Below are 13035 nucleotides of genomic sequence, written 5' to 3'. Positions count from 1 at the left end.
CACCCAGGCCAGCAGGTTCCATCAGGTTCACAGCACCTCAGCCTCACACCTCATGGCAGGGATATTTTTCTGCCTGAAGAAGTTATCTGGCCTAAATTGGATATTACAGTCACATTTCTGGATATTTTCCTAACATTCCTCTCTTTAATAGCCTTTGCATGTCCTTCCTATGGCCAAGTACTACCCTGCTCCCTGTTACATTCCTATAAAAATTCAGCAGAATATAAAATAAGAATTAATTCTGATTAGGTATTTGTGATATACCAGTGCTATTCTAAAGTGCATTACACGTACTAACTCAGTAAATCTTTATGACAATGCTATTAGATAGCATTTAGTATCCTACTTTTCAGATAACAAAAAGTAGAATACTGCTTTCATTAGATAGGTTAGTATCCTACTTCGCAGATGAGAGGATATTGATGCACAGAGAAATTAGGTTGTGTGTTCAAGGTCTTAAAACTTGCCCAAGGTTCACACCCAGGTAGTATGGCTTATAGCTCATGCTCTTTACCCCTATACCATGCAGACTTTCCTTGAAAATGTGCAATAAATGATATGATAGCTACAATCTGAGGTAGCAGGCTCCCCTCCTATGCCTTCTGGCCATATCACTTACCTTACTATGAGTGTGCGGCTAGAGTTCAGGAAACCCTACTATATAATAAGTTAGGTTATCTTTATATTCTGATTACTTGCTGAATATCCACAGTGGATCAGGGGTGTCCAACCCATCACTGGCAGGCCCCATGTGGCCCAGGATGGCTATGAATGCGACCTAACACAAAATTGTAAATTTACTTGAAAACTTTTTTTTTTGCTCATCAGTTTTTATTAGTGTTTGTGTATTTAATGTATGGCCCAAGACAATTCTTCTTCTTCTAGTATGGCCAGAGATATCAAAAGGTTGGACACCCCTGGTAGATATGCTGTGACTCGAGGTGGTAACTAGGCAAGGCAAAGTTGAATAAGACAAGTCAAGGTTTCAAAGAGCTTACACTCTTTTGAGAGGAGATACAAGTGTGTACACAACCATTTAAGAAAGACAGAGGGAACACTGATAGCGGGGGTAGAGCTGACTGTAAGCCCTGCACAGAAATGATGTGCTCTGAGATTACGCTATTATGGTATGTTGCCTTCAAATGTCCTGGCTGTATGGTTGATGTTATGACCTTAGAATCTTCTGGGGACAAAAAAGCAGCTCTTCTGGATTTGGAAGCAGGTTAGCAGTTCCCATGGAAAAGTCTTGAATTCTGTCTCAATGTGTTGAACTCTACACTTCCACAACATTCACATACACACGCAAAACACTGTCCAAGTTACTGTAGAGGAACAAAGAGAAGGAAAAAATTGAAGCTAAATTCAGCTTTCATTTCAACCATTTATCAAAATTCACATCCTTTTCTAACCAAACTTCTGCCAGCTGAGCTAGGGACTATTTATTGAATGTGTACAATGTGCTAGACAGCGTATGAACCGATACACAAGAGAACCCATGCCATTCGGCAGGACTCGAATTTCAGAGCTAGAAGGTGGTATAATCAAACACAGCAAGTAAAAGAGCAACGGTAGAAAGAAACATTTAATAAGAACCTATGTAAACATTATGTTTAACACAATATATATGTTATTTATTTAATCCTCTAACCAAGAAAGCAGATATTTTTAGCCATGACTTAGAACCCTCTCACTCCAGCCACTCTGAATCATTTTCATTTCTCACCAAGCTGCCTCAGGCCCCGGTGCTCAAGTAAGAATGCCTTGCTCTTTCTCACAGTCACCTGACTCAGTGGGGGACTGTGTGAATCTCCAGGGCGGCTTTTCTTGTGAAAGCTGCCCTGGCCTCTGCTATCTGCCAGACCTGGATACAATGGACTCATTTTTAGCCCACGCTACTCTTCACAGACTTCCAGAACTACACTTCGCACTGAATTACAAGGCTTTCTTGCATTGCCTGTCTCCCTTTGCTACATTGTAAGAGCTTTTAAGGGAAGAGACCATGTCACATTGTTTTCTTAAAACCCAGAGCCAAGCAACATGTTTGACATACAGTGAGCATTGAATACATGAATGAATAACTTAGCCCAAAACCTAGTAAGTGGTAGAGTCAGAAGGTTAAGACAAGGCTTAACTCTCGGATGTGTCTGAAACCTTAAGCTACCTAGCCTACCTGTACCTGAATTTTATTGATCTTTAACATAAGAAGAATGTGTTCTTTTGCTGTATTTTTGGTAATAGTGCTGGTTTTATTTTTGGTTTTGGAGGCAGGAGCTGGGAGATCATGTGCTCTATGAGTATTCAATATATAATCGTTACACATCACAGTTCTGGACACATAGTAGGTTATCAAGAAATAACAGTTTCCCTCCCCTTTCCTATATATTGTTCAAAGTTAAACTTGAAATGACAGAGCTGGGACCCAAATTACTCAACCACGCTACCCTTTCATCACAGGTACTTCACAGATTTAATCTATTGTTTATTCTACTTGGGGTGATATTAGGCTTCTTCGCATTTATCATTTATTTTATTTTTTTCTATTTTGAAAAATTTTAAACTGCAATTGTAATAAAGGACAATATAGAAAAACTAGGGCAGGAAAAGCTTTTTCCTGTTTGAAAGCTTTAGGAGGGTAGGAACCATGGCTTCTTTGTCTCTGTACACGCCAGTCTTTTAGTAAATGCTTTTTAAAGGTATGTGGAACTCAGGTACATTGTACAACTTAAACCTGGTTGGTTTCCTGGATCTTTGAGGACAGTCTTCAGGGAAGAAATAAGGTAGCTGAAAAGAACAAGAAATAGGAAACTGCTCAGTGTATGGGGCTATAAGAAAATATTCTGATTCTGAAGTAGAAAACTTAAAACAAAAGGGTACTACCCTGGCTGGTGTAGCTCAGTGGATTGAGTACCCACCTGTGAACCAAATGGTCGCTGGTTCAATTCCTGGTCAGGGCACATGCCTGGGTTGCAGTCCAGGTCCCCAGCAAGGGGCACGCAAGAGGCAACTATACATTAATGTTTCTCTCCTTCTCTTTCTCCTTCCCTCCCCCTCTCTCTAAAAAGAAACATCTTTAAAAGAAATTTTTTTAAAAGGGTACCAATTGCAACAACACGGATGGACCTAGAGGGTATTATGCTAAGTGAAATAAGTCAGATAGAGAAAGACAAATACTGTGTGATTTCATTTATATGTGGAATCTAAAACAACAAAAACAACAAAATAAACAAATGAAACAGAAACAAATGCACAAATGCAGAGAATGTTTAGATGGTTGCTGGATGGGGAGGATGTTGGAGGATGGGTGAAAAAGGAAGAGATAAAGAAGTACAAATGGATATTTACAAAATAGTCATGGGGATGCAAAGTATTGCATAGACAATAATCAATAATATTGTAATAACAACGTATGGTGTCACCTGGGTACTAGATTTATCAGAGCGATCACTTCATAAGTTATATCTAATCACCATGTTGTACAATTGAAACTAATACAATATTGTATGTCAACTGTAATTGAAAAATAAAAAAATAATTTTTAAAAAGGGTAAAATATGGATGGCGCAAGACACAGAATGCCATAAGTAATGTCATCAACCAGATAACGATAGATGGGTGGTGAGAACTCTGAAACTGGGAGTAAATCTGAAAGCATAGTCTGAGCCTACAGCCACGCCCAGGTCCCCACCACTCCAAATGAATCTGCTCTCGGCTCATTTCCTTTCTGCTGTCTAAAATACCTCACCCTTTTCCTTTTGTTTTTGCTGTTTCCCAGACCTTGAATACGGGTTTCTCTTCCTCATCACCCACTTTGGACATATGCAGCTTTCCCAACTTCACTTCCCCAGGAAGTTTCTCTTCCAACTTCCCTACTTCATAATAATCCATCGTTTCTCTGAACCACCAGAGCACTTTTGTCTGCATGCAAAGCTTAGCATACTGTGTTCTCTAATTGTTCATGTGTGGAAGTCTTAACTGGCAAACGAAATATACGATGTGTGGTTTTTTATTTTAAGTAAGCCTATTGTATAGTCCAATATTAGGCATGTTATAGGTGCTAAAGTACTTATTGAATTAAAGTGCCTAGATAACAAACGTCACTTTGAATTGACATTTTGAAGTGTGTCTTTTAGAATTTCTTTTTGGATTCACAAAAAGGAATTAAAGACGGATGCTTTGAGGGGAGAGTTTCAATTGATCAGAGTCTGGACGATGAAAGATAAATTCGACTGTAGTGTTTTTTAAAAGGAAAAGAAGAAGTTCCTATTATAAGTCTTTCCTCTGAAAAAATTTTTATGATGTGTGACTTGGATACTACGGAAAACCAATTTTTATCATTTCTCTACAACTTGATCAGGATTAAACACCACTTTCATGCATATTTCAAGCTAAAATGAAAATCATCTTTATGTACCCATTTCTTAAATTATATTTGCAGATTGCTTTTTGTTGGCTTTCAGTTATGTGATTTGCATGTTACTCTGAAAATAATATTCAAGGAAATCATTCTTAAAGGATAATTATGCTTTTTTTAACCTTTTGGTTTTTCATACTTCAACACTATACCTTGTTTCTCTTCTCTCTCTTATCTGTGGGCAGCAGTGGGTCCACGGACACAAGCAGATTAAGAACATCTTTTCTGACCGTGATGCCACCCAGCTAATGTTCGCTGATAAACTATCAGGAAGTCAGAACATCTACAGGATGCAGAGAATCCACACTCCTGAGTAAGAATTTTAATACAGCAGTGAAAGGAATTGTGTAGCTGAAAGAAATTAATATGTGGTTATCAATTGGATTAAAATTCTTCTCATTTTTATGCAAGTGAAATATTCTCTGTTGAGTCACCATGTTGCCTCCTTTCTATAGATAAGCTCATTTATTTTCAGCTTTAAAGTTATAAATTTAGTGTGTGTGTGTGTGGGGGGGGGTGTTCCTGAAGCTGTGCACTAAAATGTTCATTCTGTGTTGCCAGACATCTAATTCAAATTTCACACATATATAAACCCACTGGTCTTTGAAAATGTTCACACTAGCAACACTTGTTAATAGAAAATAATCATTATGAGAGATACTAGTGTTGATGCTTTTACCTAAGAAGACTTGGCCCATTTAACCTGCAAACTCACTCATAAATAGCATTACAACCAATCGATGGTCACACTTTAAAAAGCACATCAAACAACTAAAACTGCCTCAAATTACCTCACATAACAATGTTTATCACTTGTTTTGATAGCATTGGAACACAGCCTTGAAGACAAAGTAAATTTAGTAACTTGTCTGGACTGAGATAAATAATTAAATTAATTAAGGAGGCACTTATCACAGGCCTATCTATGCACACACAGGCACGTAGTGTTGTGCTAGTCCCATGGGAAAGTAGAAATAAGACAGAAGATCCAAGGTCTCGGGCAAGCAGACGTTGACTCTAGCAGGCAAGGGGAAGGGTTCTGATGTCCGTGACCACGCTGTACGTGCTTTACACTGGTACTGCTCACGACCAGCGCATTCTCTCTCCCACTCGCCGCTGTTACCTTTCTCACTTATGACCCATCAGCTGTCCTATAACTACCATAGGGAATAATCCCTGTTTCCCTAACAATGAAAACTCGAATTATTATCCTCTATGGTAATTCTCTGCACACCAGAGATAAAACTGAGTAGAAATGTATACCGCTATGTGCATCTGGGATAAAAGTAAGCAGCTCTAAGAGAAACATCAATGTTCCAGTTTAATAAAAATATCAAGAATACATGCACATTCCTGTATGTAAAAGAGGTTTGTTTTAAATTCCTCATCATCGCCAGAATTCATCATCAGCAATTTCAGTAGAACATTCATTAATATTTCATGTTGTCACATCTCTATTCAAAAAAGGAACACTAATCACTAATTCAAACAATTCAGTCTATCTGAATAACCAAGAATTCATAAATGCTCTGTAATTAAGCACTAATTATTTTTTTACATTCTGGGACAATTTTTAAAGGAGATAAAATGCAAAAACTACTTGTAGTTTTAGTTATGTGATTGCTTAGGGGAAGTCTTATATTCATACCTACCTATTAGAATACTTACAGAACGTGTAACAGAATCAATTTCATAGCTATGCTTTATTTAGTGCTCCTGAATGCAGTAAATATTATTTATAAGAGTACTTTCAAGATAGTTTGGTATTTGATAGTTTGGAAATTGTAAGAAATACAATTTCTCAACCAACAAGCTCCACTCATTCTCGAGGGTGTAAAGAAAAATATTTTGTGATAAAAATAGAGAAGAATGTTGCTTTTTTATATTTATTGACTAAAAGAAAATCAAAGATTGACAATTTTACATAAATCACATCTTCTCAGATAAAAGCATGATATTATATAAAAACAACAGTGTTAAGATGCCTGAATTCTAATGCATCAATGTAAATTTAGTAGATTGTATGGATAATGCACGACAGGCCTAAAGACAAATTTAAGTTTTCTATGATGCCAATATTTCATTTGATTTGTTTGGTATGTTAGTAAGTGGTATTTTTTACTAGAATTCCTGCAAGAGCAGAAAAGACTTTCTCCAACAAAACAGTTACCGTTTGTTTCTCTAGCCCTGTAGACGTTAGCAGAAGGGAACAATGTCAGTGTGAACAGAGGTTGGCACCCCATGTCTGTGTGCTGAATTTGTATTTTTGAACCCTAATACCAGGATTACATTCTATAAATAATCTGGGTCTTCTTCAATTCATGTTCAAATTACAGTTCATTATTCAATAAACACCTATTAAGCCAACCACTATGTCTGACTCTGCAAGAGATAAAAAGATTAATAGGGCACACTCTCTCCATTAAAGGATTATAGTCTAATGAAAGGACAGATGCGTTCATAGCTAACACAAGGCTAAGTGTTATCACAGATAGGAGGTACTAAAGGAGCATAGCAGGACCAGTACATTTTAACTAATGTATTAAGGAGGACTTCATAGTGAAGGTGGCTTTGAGGTGGATATTGGAGGACAGCTGAGATTTCAACTAATGATCCTGTAATATTGACTTAATCTGCCTTAGACCTCCCATTTCATCCACCTTTAACCTGTTATTTCTTTTTCCATTGCACTCATATTTTAATTTATGTATTATATTTATTGTTTATTTACTCCCGGCCCCCCTCACCAGAATGTAAGTGTTCAGACAAGGATCTTTGTTTTGTTGACAGATGTACTTTGTTGCCTAGAATTTCCTGGCTTATTGTAGGCACTTGATAAATATGTGTGGAATAAGTTAATGAAGGTAAAATGTAAGTCAACCAGGGAAACAGAAAGTACAAAGTATTTCAACAGTAAGGGGTCCAATGTGGCTCCTATGGCTATGAAAGGAATTTATGGTCATATGACATAAATAAGAAGGAAGCTACATGTAGACTAAAATCGGCTAAGATTTTTTCCTTGCTTTTCCATTATGTGATGAAGACAATTTGAAATTAATGGTTGAACTGCGATACCATGCATTTTATAAATAGTTGAATAAATTAAATAAGCTTTAGTTCTGAAATTTTCAAGATGTTTAGCCATTTTAGGTTTACTCTTATATATTTTATCTTTACTTGGGCTCTGCTGCCCTGAAATTGTACTCTCTTGCTCAAAGTTGCCTCAATATTATTTCAGTTTATTGTTCTTGAAAAATAATCCTATAGAAGTGTCAGATGGCATCTGAGCATAACAACACACAAGGTCAAAGTAAAAACACATTGATCACAGCAGCCACATCAATCTGCTGGTGAAGTTCCAAATTGTATTGACTCATAGAAAAATGGATTGTCATAGGAATGGACCCATACAGCTCAAAAATCACCAAAAACCTGTGGTATGGTACTAAACTGTTGTCCATTTTGCAAATTTGCCTTGTGAATAGACTCATATTTTTTCTATCCCTATAATTCACAGGGGCATTTATTCACCAATCTGTTACATATTTTTATTTCTTCCCCTGTTTTTTTAATAAGATTTTATTTATTTATCTTTAGAGGGGAAGGGAAGGAGAGAGGGGAATTTTTTGTTTTTAAATAAACATTTAATAGCATCTTGAATGATTTTGTTTGGTGCCTAGTTCACCCTTGTCCAATAGATTTTCCGAGATATTCAAAATGTTCTGTACCTGCATAGCCCAGTATTGTAGCTACTAGACACAGGTGGCTATTATTGATTGCTCAAAATGTTGCTAGTGCAATTGAGAAATTAGATTTTTATTTATTAATTTTAATTAATTTAAATTGAAATACTCCCATACAGCTAGTGGCTACCATATTGGACAATAAAGATCTAGGGTTTTTTGCCCAGAAGGTTCAATAATGACTACCAACTTACCTATCTGACGGATTTACGAAGTAAAATATATTTCATGGGCTTCCACATCCAGGAAGATAAAACAGAGATATGTTCCTCTATTCCTATTTCACTCTTTCTCCCTGGACTTTATATATAAAACACACATGAGAAGACTTTGAAAGGTGAGAGAAGGCAGATCAGCTAGGGACCCCGGGATAAGAAGAACGTGGTGGTGACTTCTGTTTGTCGTTGTTGTTGCCTCATATATCCTAGATGTGCTGCAAAAGCAAGCGACCCAGGACACCAAGGAGCGTAGGCAATAAAACGCCAGCAAAAGCCTACTCTCTCAAACTGAAGACCAAGAAAGGAACACCCTAGCAAGACAAAAAATAATTTTAGTCATTAGTCTCTCCTTACTTCCCAACTTCTTTTGTGTGTGTGGTGCTAAACACCGCAGGAAAAGAACTGTAGTTCCCTCCCCTTCCCAGAGTAGTAAAGGCTGAGTGGGGGCCAAGACACCCATTCTTACCAGGCTACAAGGAGGTGCACCAACCCCCCAAGGTGGTATCAGGGAGGGTCCAGTAGGGGCCAGGACTCTCACCTCTGCTAGCCTGTAACGAGCCCCCTGGAGAATCAGCAGAGATGGCCTGGCCTTCCATTCTCACCCCGCAGGACCAAGACACCCCTTTGCCCTCCCCACTGAGTTTGTGTCAGAGAAGGTGGCAGTAACTCACACATCGCTGGTGGGACTGCACAGTAGGATGGCCACTCTGGAAAACACTTTGGCAGTTTCTTTAAAAACTAAGTATGCAACTAATATACAACCCAGCAATTGAATTCCTGAGCATTTATTCCCAAGAACTGAAGGCTTATATTCGTATGAAAATCCATACATGTTTATAGCTGCTTCATTCATAATAGCCAAAACTGGAAATGACCATATGTCCTTTAACACATAAACAGTTAAACAATTTCTGGTACATTCATACCATAGAATACTATTTAATAAAAAAGGTACTATCGATACACTCAACAAACTATATGAATGGCCAGACAATTATGCTGAGTGAAAAAATAAAAGCCAATTTCAAACAACCAAACACTATGACCTTAGAACAAGTAATTCCATTTATATAACATTCTTGAAATGACAAAATTATAGAAATGTGGAGTGCATTAGTGGTTCCCAGGAGTTAGGGGGGGAGTTGGGGCAGGAGGGAAGCAGATGTGGCTACAAAAGAGCAACATGAGAGTTTCTTGTGGTGTTGGAAATATTGTGTATATTAACTACCAACATCAATATCCTGGCTGTGAGATTGTTATAGTTTTGCAAAATGTTTATCATTGGGGAAAACTGCATAAATAATACATGGGATCTTTCTGTATTATTTCTTACAACTGCATGTGAATCAACAATTATCTCAAAATAAAAACTTTAATTAAAAATAAATATATTGCATGAGCCCTTTCATGTTCAGCATTATTTAAGTTTAGGATTTTTTAGTAAAATAAATTGGGACTTTATAATACTTTTACTTCTAGCTGCCAATTAAAAATGGATTCATCTTAGTTTCATACTTCATAATACTATAATTGAGAGGAAAGTTTTAGTGTTCACATTTAGTAGAATAGCTAATCTAATCTATTGTTTAGTTAATAGTACTGTCTACTCTGACAATTGATGGATAGTTTTCCTTTAGAAGATATTGATTTGAGAAGTGTTTCTTCAGAAGCTCTTGGAATGTATATATTACTCAAGTCTTTGAAAAATGTTGTGATTGTTTCTAATTTGTTAAACAGAGAAACTGACTACTAGATTGGATGGTTTCTCTTCATCACTTTTGGCAGTATTGTGAAAGTTTGGGAAATAGTAGGAAACGACAATTATTTCTGTTCTCATGGAGTGTTTATATTCTAGAAGGAAGGTATAAAAAGATAATTAAAATATACAGCATATCAGATGGAGATGAGCGCTATGAAAAAAAATTAAGGCCGAAAAAAAGACCAGGGGAGGTAGGTGGTTAGGTGCAATAATTAATAATGAAATCAGGAAAATTCTTATTTTTAATGGTGAGCAATCCTGCTGTAGCATGGACATTTTCCAAAGGTGATTGATCATAATTCCCAGCAAAGACTATGACTGCAAAACAGGAACCCGACACCTGTTCCTCCACTGTGACGCATGTGACTGATGACATGCATGCGTGTCACACACTCCCATGAGAGGACCAGGGAGACTTGTTAATATGCTCCATGTAGTGCCTGGTACCTGGCTATGATTCCCCCTTGTTTTCTCTCAGGAAAACCAACTCAAATATCAGTGAGAATGAGTGAGAATACATTTTATTGTGATAGTCTTAAATCAGAATATGTTCTCAAAATATATTATTTTTTAAAATTCAGTACATTATTGCTTGCAATCTACAACTCATTTCAATGTATCTGTATATCGAGTCATTGGCATTGAGAGTAATACTAACTGCACGTGCACAGTAATATCTAGCTGGTAGGTGGCATACCTTCTACCAATTCCTAGAGAACAGGCAATTACACATTCACCTTACAAAGAGGGAAGTTGAGAGCAAGGGTAAAAATTATTAAATCAATAGTTTAGTATAGTTTCAGATGAACACTATTGATGAAAACGTCAACAAAAGCTGAAATTTGGTATGAAAGTAAGCAAATACTCAGTAGCCTGGATGACTACATTTTGCTGCTTGAGTGGGCAAATTTTCCCATCTTAAAAGTTAAATAAATCCATCATTATTCTATTGCTACTTGGTATTACCATACACTGCTTCAAAACATTTTAAATGAAAAATGTCAAGCAAATAATTACATCCAACCAAACAAAGCCCAAGGTAAAAATTCCTCGCCATTGGAATTCTTGTGAATGTAGTAAATATTTATGAAATGTCAACTATGGAATAAACACTGCGCACTGGAGGCCATGGAGAAAAATAAAACAAGGTCTTTGTTTTTATTGATTTGAAATAGACTTAGTTGGTTAATATGCAGTCTACCGTGTCAGCCTTGATATTTTGTCTGTGGTAGATCTATCATGAGACTATGTAATTAGATCTTGCTTAAAAATCTTCAGGAGGAAAAAATCTGACAAAATGAAAGAAGATGCCAAATAGGTCATTTCCATTTGAGGGCCTGAGTAAAGAGTGGCACTGGGGTCCAGGTGAGGAACACCTTGGCCCCACACTCAGCGGGGCCTGTGGAACTGGGCCAGTCATGGCCGGCAATCCCAAGTCCTAGTTTCACTTGGCTGCTTCTATGAAAGTGTCAACAAAATGTTGGTGATCCCATCCTTTCTAGTGCCACAAAATAGGTGCTTAATACATTTTTGCTAAAGAATGAAGGAGTGAGTCCAGCATCCAAGCTGGAAAGTAATTCTCCAAGATCCTATAACCCAAGTTCAGAGTTGGCTGATGCTTAAACTTCCAGCGTCTCCTGAAATGGCTGTTGGCCCTGCACCGAAGACAATGGGAGTGATGTGCTCAGGCTTGTGACCCTGAGTGGTAGAGCACTTGTTCACAGAGCTCCAGGAAACCCCATTTCTGAATACGAGGCCTCAAGCAGGAACCTCAGCTGGATAACTGCTGGAACCTCTGTGGATAGTTTAGCTGCTTGACAGAGATCTAGCCACTGTTAAATGGGCAGGTTTCTATAGAATGAAAATAAAGGAAATATTCAAATCCTATTTTTCATCTCCTTTAGGCCCTGGGGGCTCAACTTTATGAGTGTCATGGATTCTGAAGGTCAGCAATAGACTCAAGTATTGTCACATGACTTTTAACTTCCCTCTATGAGTGAAGGAAGTAGGGCATGATCTCGAATCCCAAATAAATGAAGAGGCATCTTGAAAATTACCTGTCTCTCCATCCAGCTGGGTCATGTTTCTCATGCAAACCCAAGCCATAATGGGAAACTCCTCAAGGCAGAGTTGAGCTCCTACTGTGATAGGTTGTATCTTGGTCTATGGGGTAGATGAGGGGTTCTCTGAGGTCCCCATGGCTGCCTCAGTACCGTCCTTTCAAAAGCTTTAAATGGACTTTCTTAGATCTTTGGCTTAGAGGTATAAGAATTACAGTGGGATTTCCTGAAGCTTAGAGCTGAGGCCACAGAACACCATTCTGTTCTGTCCCCCCCCCCCACCCCCTTCCAAAGTAATTTAGTTGACTCTTCATGCATTGTCCTCGTCAACAGGAGATGCCAATTGGGAGTACATATGGACTTGTAAATCCCGAACATATCTTTCAGTCTTTATTCTAATTCTTGGATGAGTGTTCCAGTGCCAGCATAACTAGCTATGTGATCAGGTTGTTGTGACTGCTGAGAACCCCCCTCCCTTACTGGAGAAAGCATAACCCTGGACTTAGTTAGGTTCCTGGTGGCAAAAAAAAATGTCAGTAATGTAAAATGTTTTCAAATGTTGGGTTGGGAAAGATGCCAAGTAAATTATATTAATTTTTAAGACTTAATTACTATGGGTATTTTGCCTAAATAAGCATGTTTGCATACTTTAACTTCCCATCTCTATTTAATGGCAAGCACACTTAGTCCATTAACTTGAACAGTTAATTCATGGTTGAGAATCTTCACAGGTCTTCAATGCTTACTTCAAAAACAAAAAAGATGCATTTTGCCCATGTTATTATGAACAACATAAACTTAGGGACCCATTCATTCCTTTAGTGATTGATTATTTGTTGAGCGC

This window comes from Artibeus jamaicensis, unplaced genomic scaffold, assembly GCF_021234435.1.
Source record: "Artibeus jamaicensis isolate MK-2021 breed Jamaican fruit bat unplaced genomic scaffold, CSHL_Jam_final scaffold_1031, whole genome shotgun sequence".
Lineage (NCBI taxonomy): Eukaryota > Metazoa > Chordata > Mammalia > Chiroptera > Phyllostomidae > Artibeus > Artibeus jamaicensis.
This window is presented reverse-complemented; position numbering follows the sequence as displayed.